This window comes from Pogoniulus pusillus, unplaced genomic scaffold, assembly GCF_015220805.1.
Source record: "Pogoniulus pusillus isolate bPogPus1 unplaced genomic scaffold, bPogPus1.pri scaffold_50_arrow_ctg1A, whole genome shotgun sequence".
Taxonomy (NCBI): Eukaryota; Metazoa; Chordata; class Aves; order Piciformes; family Lybiidae; genus Pogoniulus; species Pogoniulus pusillus.
This window is the reverse complement of record NW_026974709.1, coordinates 312,260-328,394: the sequence shown is the minus strand read 5'-3', so window position 1 is coordinate 328,394 and position 16,135 is coordinate 312,260. Positions and strand designations below refer to the sequence as shown.

The window sequence follows — 16,135 nt, the reverse complement described above, 5'->3', positions numbered from 1 at the left end:
TGCCCAGGTGGCCAAGAGAGCCAGTGGCATCCTGGCCTGCATCAGGAATGGTGTGGCCAGCAGGAGCAGGGAGGTCATTCTGCCCCTGTACTCTGCACTAGTTAGACCACACCTTGAGTATTGTGTTCAGTTCTGGGCCCCCCAGTTTAGGAAGGACACTGAGATGCTCGAGCGTGTCCAGAGAAGGGCGACGAGGCTAGTGAGAGGCCTCGAGCACAAGCCCTATGAGGAGAGGCTGAAGGAGCTGGGGTTGTTTAGCCTGGAGAAGAGGAGGCTCAGGGGTGACCTTATTGCTGTCTACAGCTACCTGAAGGGTGGTTGTGGCCAGGGGGAGGTTGCTCTCTTCTCTCAGGTGGCCAGCTCCAGAACGAGAGGACACAGCCTCAGGCTGCGCCAGGGGAAATTTCGGCTCGAGGTGAGGAGAAAGTTCTTCACTGAGAGAGTCATTGGGCACTGGAATGGGCTGCCTGGGGAGGTGGTGGAGTCGTCGTCCCTGGGGCAGTTCAAGGCAAGGTTGGATGTGGCACTTGGTGCCATGGTCTAGCCTTGGGCACTGTGGTAAAGGGTTGGACTTGATGATCTGTGAGGTCTCTTCCAACCTTGGTGATACTGTGATACTGTGATACTGTGAGTCTTGAGCTCCCTTTGGGAGGGTCTCTGGGGCATCTCAGAGGGGTTCCTTGTTTTGTGTCAGGGGATCTGAGGTGTTTTGAGGTCTGGAGGGTTCTAGGATTGACTTTGGAGGTACTTTGGAGGGGTAAGGAAGAATCTCAGAGAGGTGCCAAGTCCAGATGGAAAGCTGTAACCAGTGGAGTTTCCTGGGGACCAGTGCTGGGTCCAGTCCTGTTCAACATCTTCATCAATGACATTGATGAGACGACAGACAGAGTCTGCTCAGCAAGTTTTTTGATGCCACCAAACTGGGAGGCTTGGCTGATACAGCTGCAGGCTGTGCTGCCATCCAGCAAGACCTGGAATCATAGAATCATGGAATCATAGAATCAACCAGGTTGGAAGAGACCTCCCAGATCATCCAGTCCAACCTATCACCCAGCCCTAACCAATCAACTAGACCATGGCACTAAGTGCCTCATCCAGTCTTTTCTTGAAGACCCCCAGGGACAGTGACTCCACCACCTCCCTGGGCAGCCCATTCCAATGCCAATCACTCTCTCTGTGAAGAACTTCTTCCCAATATCCAGCCTATACCTACCCTGGCACAACTTGAGACTGTGTCCCCTTGTTCTATTGCTGGTTGCCTGGGAGAAGAGGCCACCCCCCACCTGGCTACAATGCCCCTTCAGGTAGTTGTAGACAGTAATAAGATCACCCCTGAGCCTCCTCTTCTCCAGGCTAAACAGGCCCAGCTCCCTCAACCTCTCCTCATAGGATTTGTGCTCCAGGCCCCTCGCCAGCTTTGTTGCCCTTCTCTGGACATGTTCCAGCACCTCAACATCTTTCTTGAATTGAGGGGCCCAGAACTGGACACAGTACTCAAGGTGTGGCCTGACCAGTGCTGAGTACAGGGGAAGAATAACCTCCCTTGTCCTACTGGCCACACTGTTCCTGATGCAGGCCAGGATGCCATTGGCTCTCTTGGCCACCTGGGAACACTGCTGGCTCATCTTTAGCCTACTCTCTATCAGTACCCCCAGCTGCCTTTCCTCCTGGCTGCTCTCCAGCAACTCTGCCCCCAACCTGTAGCACTGTTTGGGGTTGTTGTGGCCAAAGTGCAGAACCCTGCACTTGGCCTTGTTAAATCTCATCCCATTGGCCTCTGCCCACCCATCCAGCCTGTCCAGGTCCCTCTGCAGGGCTCTCCTACCTTCCAACAGGTCAACACCTGCTCCTAGCTTGGTGTCATCTGCAAACTTACTGATGCTGGACTCAATGCCCTCGTCCAGATCATCAACAAAGATATTGAACAGGACTGGGCCCAGCACTGATCCTTGGGGAACACCACTAGTGACTGGCTGCCAACTGGATGTGGCACCATTCACCACCACTCTCTGAACTCTGCCATCTAGCCAGTTCTTGATCCAGCACAGAGTGAATCTGCCCAAACCATGAGCTGCCAGCTTGGCCAGGAGCTTCTTGTGGCAGACTGTGTCAAAGGCTTTGCTGAAGTCCAAGTAGACTCCATCCACAGCCTTCCCCACATTCACCAGGCGGGTAACCTGATCATAAAAGGAGATCAGGTTGGTGAGGCAGGACCTGCCCTTCCTAAACCCATGCTGGCTGGGCCTGATCCCATGGCTATCCTGTAGGTGCTTTGTGATGGCACCCAAGATGACCTGTTCCATGACCTTGCCTGGCACTGAGGTCAGGCTCACAGGTCTGTAGTTTTCTGGCTCCTCCTTACGACCCTTCTTGTGAATGGGTATCACATTGGCCAGCTTCCAGTCTTCAGGGACCTCTCCAGTGAGCCAGGACTGCTGATAAATGATGGAGAGTGGCTTGGCCAGCTCAGCTGCCAGCTCTCTCAGCACCTAGGGTGGATCCCATCCAGTCCCATGGACTTGTGAGGATCCAAATGATGCAGCAGGTCCCTTACTGCTTCCTCATGGATTAGAGGGGGACTGTACTGGTCCCTGCCTCCATCCACCACTTCAGGAGTCCAGCTGTCCTGGAGACAACCTGTCCCACTAGTGAAGATTGAGGCAAAGAAGGTGTTAAGCACCTCTGCCTTTTCCTCATCCTTTGTCTCTATGTTCCCCTCTCTATCTAGTAAGGACTGGAGGTTGTCCTTGGCCCTTCTCTTGCCATTCATATATTTAAAGAAACACTTTTTATTTTCCTTGACAGCTGTGGCCAGCCTGAGCTCCAAGTGGGCTTTTGCCTCTCTAATTTTTCCTCTGCAAGACCTAGCAACTTCCTTGAACTTCTCCTGGGACACCTCCCCTCTTCTCCAAGGGTGATACACTCTCATTGTTTTTAATCTTTAATTCCTTCAGCAGCTTCCTGCCCATCCAGCCTGGCTGCCTCTGTGCCTCTGTGCCAAGAGAGGAGCACAGGCAAATACCCAAAATCAGAATGTTCCTAGCAAAAATGAAAACACGTCAGGGTTGGCAGGCATCCCAGGAGGACAGGCAAACAATCCCACTAACGCTAGTAATGCTAGCCCAGTCAGTCCAAATCCTAATGACACCAGCTCAGCCAATTCGAACCCCCAGCCAGCAGACCAGAACCAAAATCCTCCTGTTAAAAGCAAGGCAGATTTGAACTCACAAGCTCCAGGTCAGACCCCTAATGATTCAAATCCTTCAGCAGACACATCCAAGTCTGTTGCTGTTCAGGCCTTTCTGGCACCTGCTAAGGCAAAAGCTAAGACAAAGAGTGGTTCGCAGGAGGATGTAAGAGAGGGGACCTCTAGTGATCAGCAAGGAGAAGAGGAAGAGGAGATAGTTAGTCTGCGAGACTTTGTAGATGTGCTGAGACATCAATACTCAAGTGAGAGGAGTGCTGTGAGGTTAGCTGCCAAGAGAGAGGATGGTTCCCATGAGTTTAGGAATGCTTTGAGGAAGGTTCTGTTAGGCCCAGTACCACCAGATCAACAGGTGGAAGAACAGGAGGAAGATGACATCCAAGGCTCCAAGGATCCACTCAGAGAGGTCAGGGAAGTTAGGAAGGAATACACAAGGGAATCAGGTGAACCAATCCTAAGCTGGCTAGTGAGATGCCGTGGCATTGGTGCTAATGCCCTGCAGGTAGGAGACAAGTCTGCCAAGCAGCTGGGACCACTCACTAAGGAGAGTGGAGTGGACAAACACCTAGCAAGTCCTCTTGGTAAGGTTAGCTTGTGGACATGCCCTTTGTTGGCTGTGGCTATGAGATATCCTTCCCGGGATGATGTGCCATGGGCTGCCAAGAAGTGGAACACTGTTGAGCAGGGAATTAAGCTTCTGAAGGAGTTTGCTGTGAAGGAAGTGCTTTATGGAGATCATGGCACTCATGAGCCTGATGATATTCCTTTGGGAACAGGTCTCAAGAAGAAGCTGATTAGGCTTGCTCCTTCTTCCTATGCTAACATCTTGGCCAGTAAGTTTCTAGCAAGGAGTGATAATGGAAGATCTTTCACTGTTGGTGAATTCACTGACCAGCTCAGGCAGTTAGAGGATAGTTTGTCACATTCTGACCTAATCTCTGCCATACAAACTATGACCACAGAGATTAAGAATACCATGAAAGAACTAAAGGAGGATTTGAAAACCTCAATTTCCAACCTGGTAAAGGATACCATTCCTGCATCATCTGAATGGGTGCATGTTTCTGCAGTCAGGAACAGATGCCCACCTCCTGCAAGGCAATTCCAGCCTAGGAGGAGACAAATTCCACCCAGACAGCAGCAATCACATGTGTCACTGTGGATACTTCTGCGTGACACATACGGTGAGAACATGAACAAATGGGATGGTCAACCTACTTCAGCTCTTTCAAAGAGAGTCAGGGATCTGCAGAGTGGCAGAAACAGAGGCAGTAATGCCCGAAAGGTAGCTGTCACTTCTTCAGCTCCCAAGAGCAACTGCAATTGTTCCAACAGTTGCAGTTCCTCTCACAACACCACCAATCACTGTGTACACCCTACATGCCATGTTCAGCATTAGGGGTGCCCTGCCTCCAGCCAGGAGGAGGAAAGGGATAGTGGAGAGAACCAAATCTATTGGAATGTATTCATTAGGTGGCCTGGCAGTTCAAGAGTTCGGAAATACAGGGCTTTAGTTGACACAGGTGCTCAGTGTACTTTATTGCCATTAAATTGTAAAGGGACAGAGTCCATTTCTATCTTTGGAATCACTGGTGGATCTCAAGAGTTAACTAAGATACAGGCTGAGATCAGTTTAACTGGTAAAGAGTGGAAGACACATGCTATTGTAACTGGTCCTGATGCGCCTTGCATTTTGGGAATTGACTTTTTGAGACAAGGTTGTTTCAAAGATCCTAAGGGTCACAAATGGGCTTTTGGAATAGCATCTGTAGAGATTGAGGATGAGAAATTGAAATTGTCCATTAGACCTGAACTTTCTGATGAATCTGCAGTTGTGGGACATCATGACATAGAGGACTTGGAAGTGCCAATTGCAACTCAAACTGTTCATCATAGGCAGTACAGAACTAACCGTGACTCTTTGTTGCCCATTCATCAGCTGATTCGTCAACTGGAGAGTCAGGCTGTCATCGAGAAAGCTCATTCACCTTTCAACAGTCCCATCTGGCCTGTGCGCAAACCTACGGGCGACTGGAGACTGACAGTTGACTTTCGTGCCCTCAACGAGGTGACGCCACCTATGAGCGCATCTGTGCCGGACATGCTGGAACTCCAGTACGAGCTGGAATCGAAGGAGGCCTAATGGTATGGAACCATAGACATTGCTAATGCTTTCTTCTCTATTCCCATAGCAAAGGAGTGCAGGATTCAGTTTGCATTCACCTGGAGAGGAATCCAGTACCAGTTCAATCGTTTGCCTCAGGGGTGGAAACACAGCTCAACCATCTGTCACTCAGTCATCCACAATGCATTGGAGAAAGGTAAAGATCCAGAGCACATCCAGTACATCGACGACATCATTGTGTGGGGCCAAACTGCTGAGGAAGTCTTCGAGAAAGGTAACAAAATCACTTACATTGTGTTGCAAGCAGGTTTTGCCATTAAGAGAGACAAGGTCAAAGCACCTGCCAGAGAAATTCAGTTTCTGGAAGTGCGGTGGCAGGATGGTCACCGTTACATTCCTCAGGATGTGATTAACAAAGTCTCTACTATGGCAGTTCCCACCAGTAAGAAGGACACACTTTCTTTTCTTGGCGTGGTGGGATTTTGGAGACTACACATTCCTGGATTTAGTCAGATTGTCAAACCTCTGCACGATGTGACTCATAAGAGAAACGATTTCGAGTGGGGACTTGAACAACAAGTAGCCTTTGATCAAATTAAGCGAGAAATAGTCCATGCAGTGAGCATGGGACCTGTGCGATCTGGTCCGGACATTAAAAACATTCTGTACACGGCTGCCAGTGAAAATGGTCCAACTTGGAGTCTTTGGCAGAGAGCTCCAAATGAGACACGTGGTCGGCCACTTGGTTTCTGGGGTCGTTGCTACAGAAGTTCAGAGACAAATTACGCTGCAACTGAGAAAGAGATACTAGCAGCCTATGAGGGAGTGAAAGCAATTTCTGAAGTGATTGGAACTGAGTCACAATTGCTTTTAGCTCCTAGACTGCCAGTTCTTAACTGGATGTTCAAGGGCAAAGGTTCATCACCACATCATGCCACAGATGCAACCTGGTCTAAATGGATGGCTTTGATAACACAACGAGCGCGAATGGGGAATCTTGATCGACCTGGTCTGGTGGAGGTGATCACCAACTGGCCGGAAGGCACAGACTGTTCCAAACCTCCAGAGGAGAAAATAACTCGTGCTGAGGAAGCTCCTCCCTATGGTGATCTCTCTGATCAGGAAAAGAACTATGCTTTGTTCACAGATGGTTCCTGTCGTCTTGTTGGGAGCAAGCGAAGATGGAAGGCAGCAGTTTGGAGTCCAACCAGGAGAGTTACCGAAGCGAAAGATGGCGAAGGAGAATCCAGTCAGTTCGCTGAGGTAAAAGCTGTTCAACTTGCTCTTGATGTGGCTGAACGTGAAAATTGGCCTGTCCTTTACCTCTACACCGACTCGTGGATGGTAGCCAATGCTCTATGGGGCTGGCTAAAGGACTGGAAGAAGAATGGTTGGCAGAGGAAAGGAAAGCCTATTTGGTGTGCGGATCTATGGCAGGACATTGATGCACGGGTGGAGAGAATTCCAGTGAAGGTGCGGCACGTAGACGCACACATGCCTAAGAGCAGAGCCACTGAGGAACATCAACATAACCAGAAGGCAGACCAAGCTGCTAAGATTGCTCAAGTTGATACCAACTCTGATCTTGACATTGACCTTGATTGGAAACACCGAGGTGAACTGTTCTTAGCTCGGTGGGCCCATGACTCATCTGGACATCAAGGCAGAGATGCAACATACCGATGGGCTCGCAGTAGGTCAATTGACTTGTCCATGGACGCTATCACCCAAGTCATCTATGACTGCGACATTTGTGCTGCTATGAAGCAGGCTAAGCGAATCAAGCCCTTATGGTATGGTGAGAGATGGTTAAAGTATAAGTATGGTGAAGCCTGGCAGATTGACTACATCACTGTACCTCGATCTCGTTCTGGCAAGCAGTATGTGCTGACGATGGTAGAAGCCAGCACTGGATGGTTGGAAACCTATCCAGTTCCACATGCTACTGCACGTAACACCGTTGTTGGTTTGGAGAGACAGATCTTGTGGAGACATGGAACTCCAGAGAGAATCGAGTCAGACAATGGTACTCATTTCAAGAACAATCTTGTGAAAAACTGGGCCAAAGAGCATGGTATTGAATGGATCTATCACATACCCTACTATGCACCAGCTTCAGGGAAGATTGAACGCTACAATGGTTTGCTGAAAACCACCCTAAAAGCCATGGGGGGTGGAACTCTAAAAAACTGGGACAAACATTTAGCACAAGCTACTTGGTTGGTAAATAGTAGAGGTTCAGTAAATAGAGCAGGACCTGCACAATCAGATTTGGTCCAAACAGTAGACGGTGATAAAGTTCCTGTTGTACGTGAAAGGAATCTGTTAGGGAAAACTGTTTGGGTATTTTCTCCTTCGGGCGAAGGGAAACCTGTCCAAGGGGTGGTTTCTGCTGAAGGTCCTGGTCATACATACTGGGTAATGCAGGAGAATGCTGAAATTCAGTGTATTCTACAAAGAAATCTAACCTTAGCTGAGGGAGTTTAAATTCAAGCTGTTAGGAGTTTTCTGTTCTAGGTAACATCGGCGCCCAACACTGAGAGAGTCTACGATAAAATCTACAGTACATGAGCACGAACCCAACATCACTTGGGAGTCCCTGTTCTGAGCTTTTGAATCACCTACATCTGATTGAAGTGTGAACTGAACTTATATATATTGGTTTGGTGTAAATATTGGTTTAGATTAGATTGGATAATTCTCAGTGATACTCTGAGCGAAGTAGACAAGGGGTGGATTGTGCTAGTTTGAAGCAAGCTAGAATGTTTTGGTAAAAGAACTTGATAACAGGCAATGGAATGAAAACAATTGTGTCTCCTTCTCTCACAGTCACGCCGAGAACTCTGGGAAGAAGAAGTAAACTTTCTCCATTTTGTTTCCTCTTCTGCCTTTGCCTTCAGACCTAGTCACATCTCATTAACCTTGCTCCTACTAACCTTGCTCCCTAACCTCTTGGCTGCACCTCTCTTCTTCCTGAGAACTGGGGTCAGGTCGAGAGGGCCGGGGGAGGTGTTGGGGTGGTTTGAAAGCCCCTCCTGGGGACTCAGGTTTCTGGGAGGGGAGTTGTGCTTTTGTATTGTTTATCCTTTGTATATTTCTGTATATAATTGTATATAACTGTATATATTGTAAATAGCTGCTTGTAAATTCTGCTAGCTGTAAATAAATTGCTTCATCTATATTCCCAGGGTCCGTCTGAGTTAGCTGGGGCAAATACAAAGTGTGGGGGGGCGGGTAAGAGCCCAAACCATCACAGCCTCCCTCGTCGGCTCATATTCCGGCTCAGTGGCACTGCCTGCTCCTGTGCCTTCAGGAGTTCTTTCTTGAAGTAGGTCCAACCTTCCTGGACCCCTTTGTTTCTAAGGGCTATTTCCCAAGGAACTTTCTGAATTAGTTCCTTAAATAGGCTGAAGTCTGCCCTTCGGAAGTCCAGTGTGGAGGTTCTGTTGATGCCCCTCCTGGTTTCTCCATGTATTGAAAACTCTATAATTTCATGGTCACTGGACCCCAGGCAGCCTCCAACCACCACATCCCCTACCAGCCCCTCTTTATTTGTGAGCAGCAGGTCAAGCAGGGCTGCCCCCCTGGTAGGATCTCGTAACAGCTGGGTAGGAAGTTGTCACTAGGTGTCGCTGTTTGCATGCTGGCTGCTGCTGAAGTTGAGGAAAAGGACTTAAGGAATCCAATATAGATTGTAAAGTGTAAGCCGTTTAATACAAAAATCAGAAGGCTTTTATACTATATCAGAAGGCTGTTATAGGATTAAATCAGAATTACATGTTAATTTCTAATTGGTCCATACTACACATTGCTACATATTTTGTGGTTAAGGCATATTCGTTAATGAGTACAAAGGCATATTGAATATTGAATAAACAAAGGCATATTGAATAAACAAAGGCAGCTCTCAGTATAACTAGCTAAGGAGGCATCGTCCTTGTAGGCCAGGATACAGCTAATTCTAAAATATATCTATGACAATTTATTACTATGTTTCTTCTACACAGCTGCACAACAAGGACACAACATCTTTACCCGCTTTGTTCAAGTCGCTTACATATTGATTGCAAAGCAACAGCTCCTACAAAGTTTCCCACATCTCCCCCTTTCTTTTCAAAAACTGTAGCAGCAATCCGATGCATTTGCCAGGATAGACATCGGAAGATGCAAGGCCCTAAAAGAAGTAAAACAATGACAATAAGCAATACTATTCCTACAGTCTTAATTAACTCTTTTGCCCAAGCTGGAATTCCCCATGACATCAACCAATCATCAAAAGGATTGTGATTCTTTGTAATTTTCTCTGTATGATGTTGAAGCCAATCTACTTTCTTATGGATTGAATCACTATGATCAGATAGGTTAAAACAACACATTCCTTCTACATCTTCACAGCCTTTTCCTTGTATTAGAAGCAAGTAATCTATGGCAGCTCTATTTTGCAAGGTAGCCTTTCGCAAACTATTTTGATCTGTTGCAAGCTGAGAAATAACACTAGTAGTAACATTGGCTTGTTTTGCTGTCCAACATGCTAATTCCTGGATAGCAGACAAAGCGTGCGCTGTCCCTGCTTGGGGAAGCAGTGCTCCAAAAAATCTTGCTGTATAAGACCAAAGTTTTACCTCATCATTACAGTTAGGGTCTAATGTGCTAATGCTTCTAGTCTTTCTGAATTTATTAGTATCACTTACACAGGTGACGTAGGATAAATGCAGAGTTAGGCGTTAGTAGGGAAAAGTGTCCCAAATAACAAGGTCCTCCTTGACTCTCCTTTGGGATTCCTGACCAGGCTCTTCGTCCACAAATCAAAAACACACCTTTTGGTAATTTTAAGGCTTTGGTGACATTAAAATACATCCCATTTCTGCCTAGCCCATATATGGTATCTTTTGCACAGAATTTATCACTGCTCCGGTAAGGGAAATGATGAGGCGTCACATCTACAATTTGACGATTTGTTAGATCATATGACCCAAAAATCAAACATCCTGATTGATTTGGTGACCTAATTCCTAAAATTTTAAATTCTTGGGGATCCCATGACAAAGGTTCAGTTAAACTTGTGACTATCAATGCCATACAATGACTTAAATTTTTTGCTGTGGAACAATCTTGACGTGTGAGGGATGAAAAAGAAGCTACCAGAGTGTGTTGATCATCAAATGGCAAACCTATCAAACAAGTTTGAAATGGGTCAGAAGCAGCTGATAAGTGTAAGCAAAAGGATGGGTTATTTGTCCTATTAGCCCAATTCACCCAAAAGTTTCCTTGACTAGCCAAACTAAATTTCTCCTGCACTACAGAAATAGTTACAATAGCAGATAACCAATACATATTGTGAAACATTTAGCTCAGTTCAGTTGTCTTTGGTGATGTTGTGTAGAGCTTCTAAGTCAGCAGTCTCTTCTATCGCCGTTTGATTATCCACATTTTCTTTGGTTTCAGCACGTAGCCAGGGTCGCACCCACTTAGCTGGTAACCACCGTTCTCCGTCCTCTGTAATGACACAAGCATACCCACGACCCCAAGTTATTAATCTCCATGGTCCACTTCAGGTGGCTGATGAGGGATCCCAAATTTGCACAGAAACGTGTGATTCTTTTAAAGGATTGTTTTGAGTAAAATGTCTAAAGATAGGGGTTGACCCAACTTCTTGATTCGATTTTTGTGACCAGAGTTTCCAATTTAAAACATAAATTGCTTTTGAAAGGATATCATGGGGGGAATGGGATATCATGGGGGGAAAGGATATCATGGGGGGAAAGGATATCATGGGGGGAAAGGATATCATGGGGGGAATGTCTTTGAAAAATGGCAATATATCGTTTGAGATCAGAATGCTTTCTTTCAACAATTGCCTGTCCTGTGCTATTGTAAGGAATTCCAAATAAATGTTTGATATTCCAGGCTGAAAGAAACGCTTTGACAATTTGGCTTTTGTAACTTGGACCATTGTCCATCTTAATTGTCTGGGGGTTTCCTAATACAGCAAATGCCATTCTCCAATGTCGACAAGTTGCTGATGCCCCCGATGATGTCATGGCAGATGCCCACAAGGCTGAACTATAGGTGTCTACCGTGACATGAACATATTTTAGATGTCCAAATGATGGAACAATTGTAATGTCTGTCTGAAATAACTCTCTCGCCTCAGTTCCCCTAGGATTAGTACCTTCCGATTGTAGGGGTGAGACTTTGGCACAATCAGGACATGAGGCAGTAATGCCACGAGCAGTTTGCAGAGATATAGAGAATTCTTTAGACAAACTTTTTGCAGATTGGTGAAAGAATGCATGACTTACTTGTGCTTGCTTAATTGCCTGTGTGACTGATTTGACAGAAACAGAAGGTTCATCAGTTTCATTTTGTTGAGCTCCAGCACTCACCACCTCATCGGCTTTCGCGTTCCCTTCTGACAAAAATCCAGGCAAGTTAGTATGACTACGGATATGAGTACAAAAATATGATCATTTTCTGTTTAGAATCAAATTCAGTAATTCAATAATTACTGCTTCAATAACTCCGTTAGAAATGTGTCCAATAATCGACGACTCTACTCGATTCACAACAGAAGCTACATACATAGAATCAGTAATAATATTTACAGGAACATCTACAAAGTCTTTAAACACCATTGTTACTGCCTTGAGTTCAAGACATTGAACAGAAACTCCTTCTAGTTCTTTCACTACAGTTGTCCATTGTTTGGAAATGTCATTCCATTTGACATAACCATATTTGTGTGTTTTCCCAGAAGCATCAGTAAAAACAGTAACAGCATTTTCAATAGGTTGTTCACATTTCAACATTTTCTGATTTAACAACAATTGAGTACCAAATAAAGGAAATGCAGGATAATGATTATCGATAGATGTAGCAATCACTGCAGTGGCAAAAGGATATGACATGTTACACCACTCTTCTATCATTGATTTCATTGCAAATGGTAACACAATCTTAGTTACTTCTACCCCAAAAACATGACGTACCCTACGTTTTGCCTTTAATAGCAAGGAACCAACAAGGTCAAGTTTATGTACAAGTGATGCATGAGGTTGACTTTTTGGAAATAACCATTCCAATAGCAGAAATGTTTTTTGATCCTGTTCCTGTCCTATTGCTAGATAGTAATCATTGTCTGGTTGGCATAAATAAACATTGATTGGCAAGGCAGCATTGTAGCGATATGCTTGTAATTCAGCTATTTTATTACTAATTTTTTCAAGTGCCTCATAATGATGACTTTGCAAAGTTCTAGGTTCTGCTGGATGTTTTGATCCTTTCAGTAATTCACGAAGAGGTTCAAGATCTTTATTAGTTATCCCTATCCATTGTCTGATCCATTGTAATTCCCCTAATAATTTTTGAACATCATTTACTGTTTCTATTTTCACATGCAGTGTAATTTTTTGAGGTCTGATTCTGCTTTCTGTCACTATCAGTCCTAGATAGTTCCATGGTTCTTGGGCCTGAATTTTATCTGTTGCAATTGTCAATCCCCAGTCCTTAAGGGTCTGTGTTAATGTAGTCTTTTCAATTTCTGTTAAAGGATTAGGAGAAGCAATCAAAATATCATCCATATAATGTAATACCACGTATGTAGGGTGTGAGCTCTTCCAATTTTGCAATGCTTGATTAACATACCATTGGCATATAGTTGGGCTATTACACATTCCCTGTGGCAGAACTACCCATTCAAATCTTCGCATGGGGGCACTGTTATTTTTGGATGGTATACTAAAGGCAAATCGTTGAGTATCAGTAGGATCAAGTGGAATACTAAAGAAACAATCCTTGAGATCAATAATGTAAACAGCCCAATTAACAGGTATTGCAGCTGGAGAAGGTAGGCCTGGTTGTAACGCTCCCATTGACATCATTTGTTCATTAACAGCACGGAGATCGTGCAAAAATCGCCATTTCCCTGATTTTTTCTGAATAACAAAAACTGGAGTATTCCAAGGACTAAAAGATTCTTTTATATGACCTTTCTCTATCTGTTCATTTACAAGTTGGTTCAGATGCTCTAGCTTTTCATCAGTGAGCAGCCACTGATCGACCCACACAGGTTCATCAGTTTTCCAAGTCAGCTTAATGGTGGGGAGACCACCTCTGTCAGTGGCCGCTATGAAAAAGGAGTAGACAAAACAAGTTGCCATTGGGAGAGTACATCTCAACCTAGCAACCATAATGGTGTGTCCATAATTACAGGTCTCACTTTTGCAATGTTCCCTTCATTGTCTTTGATATCTAATAATACAGCACTTCTTCTCATTTCTGCCAGCCCTGCGATTCCCAGAACCTTCTCAGATGAATTTGTACTTGGCCAAGCTTCTGGCCAATATGCAGCTGGCACTACAGTGACATCTGAACCCGTGTCAATCATCATCTCAGCTGTGATGGTTTTAGGGGTTACCTGAGTGTTAGGATGGATAATGGTAACAGAACATGTGGGTTTATTGTTAGTTATCATCTCAGAGAAAGCTATTAGTGGTTCTGTAGACCCAAACCCTCCTGCTCCTCTGATTTTAGATGTTGAATGTGGTACACAGGCTTTGAAAGGAATCAATTGTGCTATTTTACTTCCCTTTGGAATAGTGATTGGAGGTGTAAAAACTTTAATCATAATGTGAATAACCCCTGTAAAGTCAGCGTCAATCAATCCTGGTTGTACAAAAATTCCATTTCTTGTAGCTGAAGATCTACCTATTAACAAGGCAGAAAGTCCATACCCTAATGGTCCTTTACTAGTAGTAGGAATTAGTGTAACCTCCTGTGTTGTGATTGTTTTTGTTTCACTTACGACCAAATCAAGACCAGCACTTCCTCTGGTGGCGGCGAGCAGGTCATCGAGGCAGCCACAGTTGTGGGGGGTCTGGTTGCTTATGATGAGATCTGAGCCGCGTGTCCCCCCCCCCCCCCCCCCCCGCGGCCTCTCCTGTTTCCCTGCTGGGGCACAAGAGGGGTTCCATCCTTCTTGAATCGGGACTTGCAGTCCGACGCTCTATGTCCGAACTTGTCACACTTGTTACAGGTACCTGCGAAAGGAGAACTTATCGACGACATTTGGTTAGTAACAGCCTTAATTGTAGGACAATGCTTTTTAAAATGTCCTGTCTGTCCACACTTAAAACACATGGGAGTTGAGCCCCTGTCCCCCTTTCCCTGTGGCGAGTATTTAGAGAATGCAGTCGCTAATGCAGAGGCATGAATCCGAGCTTTTTCCTTTTCTTCTTCTATTGGTACTCGAGAGCATTGCTCCACAATTTGCAGTAAAGAAGCTGTAGGGGGTAAAGTAGCAATTAACCTCCGACAAGCAACATTGCCGTTTTGCATAGCAATTTCTTTTACCAATGTCTCTTTCATGTTGGCTGGAATATCAGGTGCCATTTCAACACCTTCTGTAATTCTGTCAACAAATGCCATAAATGACTCAGAGTCTCTCTGTTTAATTTGCAAGTATGGTTGTTTTGGAGTGCCGACTTGTGGCAGGCTGGAGAAAGCTTCAAGGGCAGCCACTTTACTTTGAGCCAAAATTCGCAAGTCTAGTGCAGCTTGCCGCTGTGGGTCAACATACTGACCGGTCCCCATCAATTGCTCTAGGGAGGCCACCCGTAAGGGATCTCCATGCGGTAATGCCAAGTTATCAAGCTGTTTCTGCTCTAATCTTTCCTGCCATTTGCTAACAAACGTCATATAACTCGTAGGTCCCAGCATCAGTTCAAAAAGATGTTTAATATCTGTGGGTATTAATGTCTGATGTTTTATGAATGTTTCCATTTGTCTCCTCACTAATCGATTGTCTATTCCATAATCTAAAATTGCTTTCTGTATTTTGGCAACTGTGGTCCAGTCTATAGGTTGCCAACTCCTCTGTCCATTATTATCAACAACTACTGGTGCAGCTGTAAGATGAAAATCCCCAGTAAGTTCAGCATTAGTTATAACTCCTTTCCACCGGTTTGACATGTCAAAGTTAGGATCTTTCAGAATGGAGTCAGAATGTTCCTGATTAGGAGTCTCCTTTGATCTATTTTCACTCGCCTTTCCTTTCCACCACTTCCAGACATCATCCATCATTCCACTTGCTGAACCCTCTTTCCTTTTAAACTGAGGATACAATGCAAACCAATCTGCAAGCTTTCTCTTATCTTCCACAGACAACCTCGCTTCTGAACCATATTTAGATCGTAAATACCAGTCACCCTCCTCTATTCCCATTTCACCATCTCTGATACTGTGCAGCACCCATTGGCGAGCCCTTTCCATTGGTATTTTACCATCTGCATTTCTCTCTACAGTAACAGCAGTAGGTTGTACACAATTACTAGATTCAATCTTTGACAGCTGATTCTCAATATTTTTCAGTCCTTCAACAATAGACTCATGTGCTTTACGATAATTCTCTTTGATCACTTTTGATTTAGAACCTTTATCTAATCGTTGCATCTCTTTTAATAATTTAGTCTTTGCATCTGCTTGCTCATGTAAAAGAGCCTTTAATTCCTCTTCCTCAAGAGGCAGAGGGATGGTCGAAGGGTCTATTATTTGCAGAGCTGATGGTACCGTTTCTCCCACCTCCATGGGCTCGGGTACTTGTGAACTTTCCGCTCCCTTATTGGGGTGCCAATCAGGAATGAGATAGTCATAAGGACCTCGGGTAGCAGGGCAAACAGTTTTTGTCTCAGTTTTTGTCTCCGCAGCAGTTTTTGTCTCCGCCCCCGATCCCGATCCTGAAGTTACTTTATCTTTAGCGTCTTTCAAGATTGTCTGAATAATTGCTTCAATTTCTGCCTCAGCCCCTA

At 45.1% G+C, this 16,135-nt stretch overlaps 1 protein-coding gene across 2 annotated transcripts in view; it reads left to right on the top strand.

The window, feature by feature from the left end:
• Positions 1–16,135, top strand: part of LOC135174234 (gastrula zinc finger protein XlCGF26.1-like) — a 203,351-nt gene that overhangs the window by 38,245 nt on the left and 148,971 nt on the right. The gene's annotated exons all lie outside the window — the stretch shown is intronic.